Genomic DNA, 9,411 nt, shown 5'->3' with positions numbered 1-9,411 from the left:
AGTCGACTAGAAATTAAGTAAGTCACTCGCTTCAGTTACTTTAGAACTTGTCTAAAAACCAATCATAATTCTCATTTGAATGATAGAATCTGTTTAATACACCAAATCGTCCGCTAAAGTACAAACGACCTGTGATAATGACAGACTGATTTTGAAACTGAGTTAATTAGCAAAAATGTATTTAAATGCTTTTTATTTAACATACTTTCAATTTTATCACATGTTAACCAAATATTAAATTACAAATAACGTCAATAACTGCTCTGTTTCAAACTCAATTATGTATTTGGTTATCTTTTTAGTATAAGAAAAATATACTCTCCACAAAGAATATCGTCTACAAAACTATTAGTTTTATTGCAATGACTAATCTAAAATCTGTTTTCGACATTTCTAATCCTCTTATTTTTTTTTTTTCTCGCGATGAACTTTTTATTCCCCAACTAATTATTATATTTACGTGCAGTGACCGCCATTATTCACAAAAAATATTGTAAACACAGTTTAATATTCATTATATGATCATACTTGAATTTTCCGTGTACACAAAAACATACTTATAATGAAAGCCTTTTCAATTGCTTGTTTCACCGTCATAATAAAAACTGTAGTATTTACTTACTTTGGCTTTATTTCAATCATTTTCTAAAGGAATGACTGTAAAAGTCACAATTACCGATACCTACGATGGCCCCTACATGTCTACACATTATTATTAATAAACACAGCATTTAAGCGGTCTAATGTAAGGGATTACTAATGTCATTTAGCAATTATTATTAACAGAATAGTTCAAAATTTATATTTCAATAACATGCAGCTACTAAATTTGAGTAAAATCATAACTATTTTTCAATTATTATAAAAAATTTAGTTTAATTTATCTAATTTAAACACCCTTTGTTTTTTATCTATCCATTAGCCCTATCAATATTATTTCGTTTTTAAAAAAGTAATACGTAGAACTTCAGTCTTATCGTATAAGATGATCATCAGAAAAGTTTAATCTATGTACTTAATTTACGTCTTCACAATACAATGGAAATTTTTAATAATACTGTATTAGACACATTTCCATCAATTAAGTAATTCTTAAACCATTACAATTTGCATGAATAGTTTAGTTTCGTTATTGTTGCATCCGATATTAACAAAGACTCCCGGTTCTTTTTTCCTACCTTTATTATGTAACTTAATAGTGGTAATAAAGTTTAATGATGAAAAATGATTGTTTAGATCATAAAAATCAACATTTTTTTCTATACTATTTGTTATTGAAAATTTCAATAAACATACACGGTATTTTATTTACTTCTGCTTATTAGCAGAAATAGTCACACATCGAGATTAATAACAACTACTATCACATGTGGTCAGTATTCGGCCAATTTATTTTGTCTAAAACATTAACCAGGAATTGATCCCATATCCCATGATAACTCCTTTCAATGTTCAGATCCTTTAATCGCAAGGCAGTTATAAATTATAAAATCCTAGCTTAGAATTCAGTTTGTGACTATTAAGGGTTATATTCTATCAACTTTAATATCTAGATTTAGGGGTGGCCAACATACGGCCCGCTTCTAACATTTTTCCTGTCCCCCGAGAATCATCATAGTTTTAAAAAATGTATTTTTTGTTATAACGGTTAAAGTATTAAAGAAAACACATTGTTTGTGCAACCATATATTCAAAAATTAACTGTCAAAATTGAGAAAGGATTAACTTTGATTTTAAAACAATATTTTCGGAAATATGTGATAAATATTGCCTATTTTATTAACAAATTTACAATTATAAGTTCAAAAAAATGTACCTAATGGGTCTAAATCTAATGTAATAAATGGAAAAATTTGTGAATTATTACAAAAAACAAAAATATTTTCGACATTTCTAACTCTACAATTTTTTTCTCGCGATGAACTTTTTATTCCCCAACTAATTATTGTTTACGTGCATTACCCGCTTTCATTAACAAAAAATATTGTAAACACTGTTTAAAATTTATTATATGATCATACTTGAATTTTTCGTGTACACAAAAACATACTTATAATAAATGCTTTTTCAATTGCTTATTTTACTGTCATAATAAAAAATGTACTATTTACTTTCTTTGGCTTTATTTCAATGATTTTATAAAGGAATAACTCTATTTTGCACAATTACCGATACCTACGATAGCCCCTACATGTCACACTTTATTACTAAATTGATACTTATCCGCACTTCTTAATAAACACAGCATTTAAACAATCTAATGTAAGGGTTCACTAACATTTAAAACAATTATTGTGTCGGTAAATAGAAAAATTTGTGCTTATAAGAATTATTACAAAAAACGTATCAGATTAAATCAGCAAGACCAATAACAAGATTAGAAGTTTTTGAGCAAGACGGTTTTGGTGTTGCCCTTTTATTAACAATATTTACAGTCTTTGTCTACCCAAGAGGTTTATTCTAAATATTCCCGAAAGAATTTTTGAAATCGCACGAGTAGCTTCAGAGAATACCCCTTATCTCCAAACTTTATCTCGTTATAATATTAGTGAGTATAGATTAGTATAGATAGCCATCTATGTCCGAAATAAACTGCATACAACACTAGAAATAAATTATTTATAATTATCACCTTTTCTTAGATAATGCGGTAAAAATGTAAACAGGAGATTTGATACAGTCAATTACTTAATTAACTGAAACAAGAGAATCATGTGTTAACAAGGTCAATGCGAAGTACATATTGTATAATATAACTATAGGTATCCCTAAAAAATAAAGGCATACATCCTTATTATTCCTTTGAAGTTATGAAATATAGCTTAAGTTCAGAATGTACGTTTAGGTATACTTACTCCCAATTTCTATTTTCTTTTGGTTTACTTATACTTAATCTAAATAAAGCATTACTATTATCATTTGTTTAAAAAAAAAACAAACGTTCATGGGGCAAATTTTCCTATTGCGCATATAAATTTAATGATAATGAACATTGATAATGGACTCAAAAGAGTTATTTGACATTATGCCAACTTTTACTATAATGATAGTAACTGTTTATGTTATGTAAAAGTGATAACATTATAATCACTGCTTAAAACATCTTTGTTTCGTGCATTTATCATTGAAATACTCGAATAGAAATAATAAATAATTAGATACATATGTCGTAGTAAGAATTAATGAAATTTTGTATGTCATTTAGACTAAAAAATACATTAATCCGAGGCGGATTGGAGGGATGCTTATTCAGAAATGTTAAAACAATAAATACCTATTATTAAATAAGTCTGACTTTATAAAAAAAGCCACGATGTTATAAATTTCTAGTTCATTGTAGGTAAATAAAATCTTATTAATTGAAAACACAATACACCTAGCATTATATCGGTAATTCTATATCACACAATTGTAATTGATGAAATATTTCTATCATTACCATAAAGTTTTTCTTATTAAAACGTGATGTATGCCTCACATGTTCGTAACTAAAAAGAAATAAAAATCTCCTTTTTCATCTCAACTATATACGATATACAATACTTTTCATTTCTTCTGTCGTTACGTCAGTCGTATCATTTTTGCCGTGACAGAGTATTTTTATTATTGGGATCCGTCAAATGGGAGGAGCCCAAAAACATGGCGCCGATTAGGGAAAATTTATCGTAGTTCCTATAGTGTACCGTGCAATTTCCAAGTTTTTAAATTACGATAAAATGATAAGTATTGACACAATATGTGATTGGGCTGACACAAAGTCTCGGAAAGGAAATTTCGTTGAAGGTGAGCGTGTTTTTAATGCCAATCACATTATAAAATTCGGAAATAACAAATCCGGAAGCTAGCCTTCAAATTTCGTCAAGTTTACGGCCTACTTTTTACAAACTTCGGATTTAAAAAGTGATTCACGTTATATAGTTGGTGAGGTGATTCTGGGTGATTTAAGCAATATCATATCAATGACTTGCACATGCAAAGCCGATTTAAGAGAACGTTGCAAACACATTATTGCAGCAGGTAGGTTCTTAACCTCAAAATACTTATATCGTATCATTAGAATTGTGTTAAATCAGTTTTTATTGAAAAGTAGTTAATGTAGGTGAAGAGTGAAGATCTATGTCTGAAGTGCTATTGCAGCTTTTCACGAACATATTAACTTTTTATTTGATTTAACTTTAGAAGAAAACTTCGTCGACTCCATCATCAAAAAAATTATTACTTCTTTAACGTGTTTTATTATTTTAATAAACAATTTTACAATTTGCCTGCACAGTTCTTATGTAAATTTTTCCCTCATTCGAGTTATAAATTTTGCCACCAGATAGTGTACGCCCATTTGACGGATTCCAATAGAGGTTCCGTTTTTTTTTTTTAGTTTGATGTAAGGAATCCTAAAAGTGTCAGGAATATTTGTGTTATCAATTGTTCTATTTGTTCATATGTAAAAAAACAAAAATTAATAAAAAAGTTATTACGTAAAAACATCAGATTCGTGTGATTTCCTTTCAAGATTTTAATCAATAATGTAGCGATGCCAAGCAGTATTATATTTTACGATTGTAGGTTTGTGGGTAATAATTTCCTTCCAAGGAATAATAAAACGTAAACGAACAATATTGTTATCTTCACAGACGTTGTTTTTATATGTAGTATTATAATTTTATTGTACAAAATGCTCGTTATTTAGTATAAGTCACGTGCAGATTTCAGTTTTTTTTTCTAACATTAAACTTATATATATACACTTTTTCACGATCGCAGTAACAACTATTTGAAATTATTAAAAACAATTAAATTTATAATGTTGAAAGTAGAACAATAAGCACAACAAATTGTTTTCGTTTTTATTACACATAACTGAGAGCGTATTTATAAACAAGAATTAACTGCATTTGTGTCGCCGTCTTGTGATGATACTTTTTTCTCTAAATTCGAAATTGCCTCACTTACTAAAAGTGATACAACTAATTGTAAGTAGCAAAGAAAATTGGTAAAGCAGATTTATATAATTAACCGCACGTTTTGCTCTATTTTACGATTACATATTACTAAATATCTGCTTAGAAATGCTTTTCTGTTTATCCGTTGTGCAAAATTTTATTTTATTTTTTTTAAATTCATAAATTTTAAATTGTTTTACAGTAGCGTTAATTAATTAAATAAATTAATTGAACAAAAAGCAAACTAGGTACTACTAGGTACATTTTATAAAGGAATAACTCTAAAAGTCACAATTACCGATACCTACGATGGCCCCTAACAAGCAATTTTGGATAGACGAAAATGAAAGCGGTTCAGGTGAATTAGATAATAGAGCCGTTGCTCCAATGCCAGGAGTTATTGATAGGGTATTANGTAGCACGATGCTACATTTTAGGATTACGTATATCGAATTATTTTATTAGGTTAGATTGTCTTTATTTAAAATTTAATCCAATAGTAATCACTGCTCTGATCAAACAAGATTCCCGTCAAGATCTGATGAACTCTGACCATTAGGCGAATGAATGATGGAGTCATCGCACTTGCATATCAAAAATAATCAATTAATTAATTAAAATAAATTAGGGTTACCTAACCTAACCCTAAACTAACCTCAAAGAAGTATATAACATTAAAAAGAACAAACAAAGTATGAATAAGAAATAAATACTCAAAAATTGTCTTAAACCCGCTCCAATTTCCAATTTCCAAACAATATTTCAGATGCGTATCTAATATTTTGTAAAATGAAGTATTTCTAAAAATTTTAAAGACTATAGAAAGACTTATGTTTTAAAAATTGCAACCCTAATGAAAATAACTTCTTACATGCTTGCATAAGATAGTAAATCGAGGGAATTGATCTTATTTAATACATAGCACTTGTTAATTCTTTGGTTAAAAATATTGGTTACGTCACTGGTAAAAACATACACATTTTGTTGGCAGACAATTAACTCATTAACTTTTGCATATCATTTTAAAATCGTAATTTTTTTGCAAATAACTTGCACAGTTGTTAATTTATGTATTAGGCTAATGAACCTTAGAAGTTCTAACAAGTCTAATTAAGCCGTCTAGAAAATGCTGTCTATATAACATTATGTAAGTAATTTGAGCATACAAACTATTTACAATTTGAAAATAATAAAAATTCCTTCTGTACTTCTTCATTTTTGGAAAAAATTCAAACAAAAGAAAAAATTAAACATACGTTAGAATTATTTTAACTTTACAAACACATTTAAAAAAAGTGAAAAATCCATGCAATTTTATGAAAGATTTTTGGAAACACATATAGCTGCATACGTACATAAGTATTACCCTAAATTAAGGAAATTTAAGCCTTTAGGCTTTAACACAATAGTTTTCACGCCTATAGCAAAAGTAAAGATTGGGAAAGATTTAAAATTGCAAACAGATTGCAAAACTGCACAGAATCGTTGCAATATCCTTACAAATATTTGAAACAGTAATGTTTTCAAGCATTGTGAAAAAAATTTTTAAGGAGAGGCCTATCCTACCTGAGCCAGTATGATAGATATCCTTACAAAATCATTATTGATTGTCTTACAAAACTTCCATTTGAAATAATTCCTTAAAACGTGTCAAATATAATACCTAACTAAAACAAAAAAAAATACAAAAAAAAACATTTATTTATCGACTGTAGCAACAATAATTCATAATTTGTATTTTCGGAATCAAAATAGTAAAACATTAATAAAGTTTACTTGACATATGTATAGTACAGGGGTCGGCACCCTGCGGCTCTTTGGATGTGAAGCTGCGGCTCTTTAGTTCCATACGAAAATATTANATATTCATATTGAAAATCTATAGAAATTGACTAAGGATTATCGAAATTTATTATTGTTTTAAGTAAGTATCGAAGATTAAGGATAATTCAATCGTTTTAACGTGAAATGTATATTATTGGAGTTGAAAGTAAATTAATCTAACTTATAAATCCGCTGCATCACTAACAAGGAAAGATGCTGGAAAATCTTTGTTTTATTCTGACTTAATGTACAAAAGCAACGTTTTCATTTACGAGATAAAACCATATTTGTTTGACATTAGACTTAGTCTATGGGTCACTTACTTACATATGCTCGTGTATAATTGAATGCGTGGTTATTTTGATAATTCTTAGTAATCGATAAAATTTGTGTTAACCCTGAAGCTGAAAAATAAAATAGTGATGGTACAATATGTACTGATACAGTTAATAACGTTGATTTTAAATTAAACATTATTATACGATTTGATATTTGTTTACAAAAAATATATATGAATACGTTTACTCATACTGATTTAAACTAGTTCTAAACTGGATACTAAAGGCGAATTTTGTCATGTCAAATGGTATAGTATAGTGGTGTAAACAAAGAATGCGATTCACCCTGGGCGGCGGTACTCAAGGGTGACAGTTGCCTTCCATCCCGAGCTGGAGCAACAATAAAGAGGCCACTAACGATGGTTACGCCACTGATTAGCCAATGAATACATATTTTGTCACTATAAAATCTCATAGTGAAAGTTTATTTGAAATTAATTTCGTAATAATTTTAAACTAAAATAAATTATAGTTGAGGCAGGTAAGATAGGTAGATATTTATTTCACGATCAGTAATATTAAGAGTCTAAAAATGTATTTACTGTATTTTAGATGACTACATATTTGCATTTCTTCTTTTTGGAATTCTTAAAAACGTAGTCTGGTGACGTGTATGGACTGTAATTGTCTACTGTAATTGCAATCAAAAATAAAGCTCTTGTTTTTCCATTAAACAATATTTATGCTGTACAGGCGCAAGATTTGAATGCTAATGCTGGTAGATGGTAATGGCGGGTTTTACTAAATTTTACTCAATGTACTATTTATAGTGTCAGGAAAAATACGATAAACTACCGTAGTTTATAAACACTGAAATATGCAAATTTCAGACCACAAAATAAACATATGCAGGGCAATTTCTAGCTTTGTGGTTTGATAAAAAAATTGATCAGGACCGGCTTTAACAACCAACAATAACTAAACAAAACTAAAATATTTCAATTTGAATGTGTTTTTCGACTGCACTAATTAAGCATTAAATTTAAAAATATTTTACTTTCGATAAATAACTTGGTGATGGCTGTCTGTCTGCCTGTCACAGTTGAATTTCTTAGCAGTTACTAATACGTCTGTCTTCTTGGCACAGTCGTGGAATGTTATTAACTGTTTTTATTCCAAGTGAAAAAAAGGATTATATTTAAACAGTTTTAAAGTATTCCAAAATGGTTAGTCGAAATTTAAAAGCGTGAAGTAGCAGGCTCGTATGGGACTACGAAAGAATCTTGCTTACACATTCGTACGTTAGCTTTCTGTTTTTTAATTTTTAAAAAATACTTTTTGATTTATACTTTACCTGTTTTCCATTAGTTTCAATACAAAACAGATATATTGGTTTAGTACCAACGTGTTCTTTAGATCACAATGCAGATGCTATAAGTGCAGAACAAACGTGTATTTGTAAAAAGATACTAACTTTTCTTTTTTCTTACATTCCTGTAAACAAAAGAAAGGACATAACAAGAGAACACTCACTTCGTTCGTGTTGTCTCTTGTTACCGTGACCTTATCGTCTTCTTTAGATTTTCATAATATACAATTGACTGTCACAGAAAAAAATCTTATGATAATAAAATAGTTTCACATTTGCCTGGTCTGCCTCTGCCTATGAGTAAGACGACTTTGTTATCAAAAAAATAAAATATCTGCCATTCATAATTCCGACAAAAAAAAAAGAAATACAAATTGACAATTTTTTGTTGCTTTGTATAACAAGCGATATGGTAGTTCGAAATAAAAATGCAGCAGATTAGAAAAAAAATTAATCTTTTTTAATTGGAATTGGGTGGGTGAATGTCGCACCACCGATCCGATAATTTTTCTATTGTCTAACCACTCGATTCCACATTATGAATTTTATAACTAAATTAAAACTTTCTTTCAATAAAAGCATATTATAAATACAAACTATTTTGAAACAATCGAAGAGTACCTTTTCAGACTAATTCATTGTTCTATTTACCTACTCTGAATCTATATTAATATCTAGTTTTTGATTATTTGCCAAATTTCAAGAAAATTAATGATCCATAACAACAGGCGATAATTCTCTGGCACAGAATGAATTTCATTCATCCTCATAATTTTATACATTTTTAAATTCAACAATGCTTTAGTTAATGTATATGTCACATAATAGGTAAAAAAATTCCCCCGAGGCAAAGCTCGATATTCAGAAAGCAGAACAAATAAAATTAAATTTAGATAGGTATTGACTAATTATTCAATTCAAAGAATACTTCTATTTAAAATAAATCCTTTTGATTTGAATAATTTGTAAAAATAAAATTCCAACAGAAATAAATTTACTA

The sequence above is a fragment of the Agrilus planipennis genome, unplaced genomic scaffold (genome assembly GCF_000699045.2).
Source record: "Agrilus planipennis isolate EAB-ADULT unplaced genomic scaffold, Apla_2.0 scaffold63, whole genome shotgun sequence".
Lineage (NCBI taxonomy): Eukaryota > Metazoa > Arthropoda > Insecta > Coleoptera > Buprestidae > Agrilus > Agrilus planipennis.
This window is presented reverse-complemented; position numbering follows the sequence as displayed.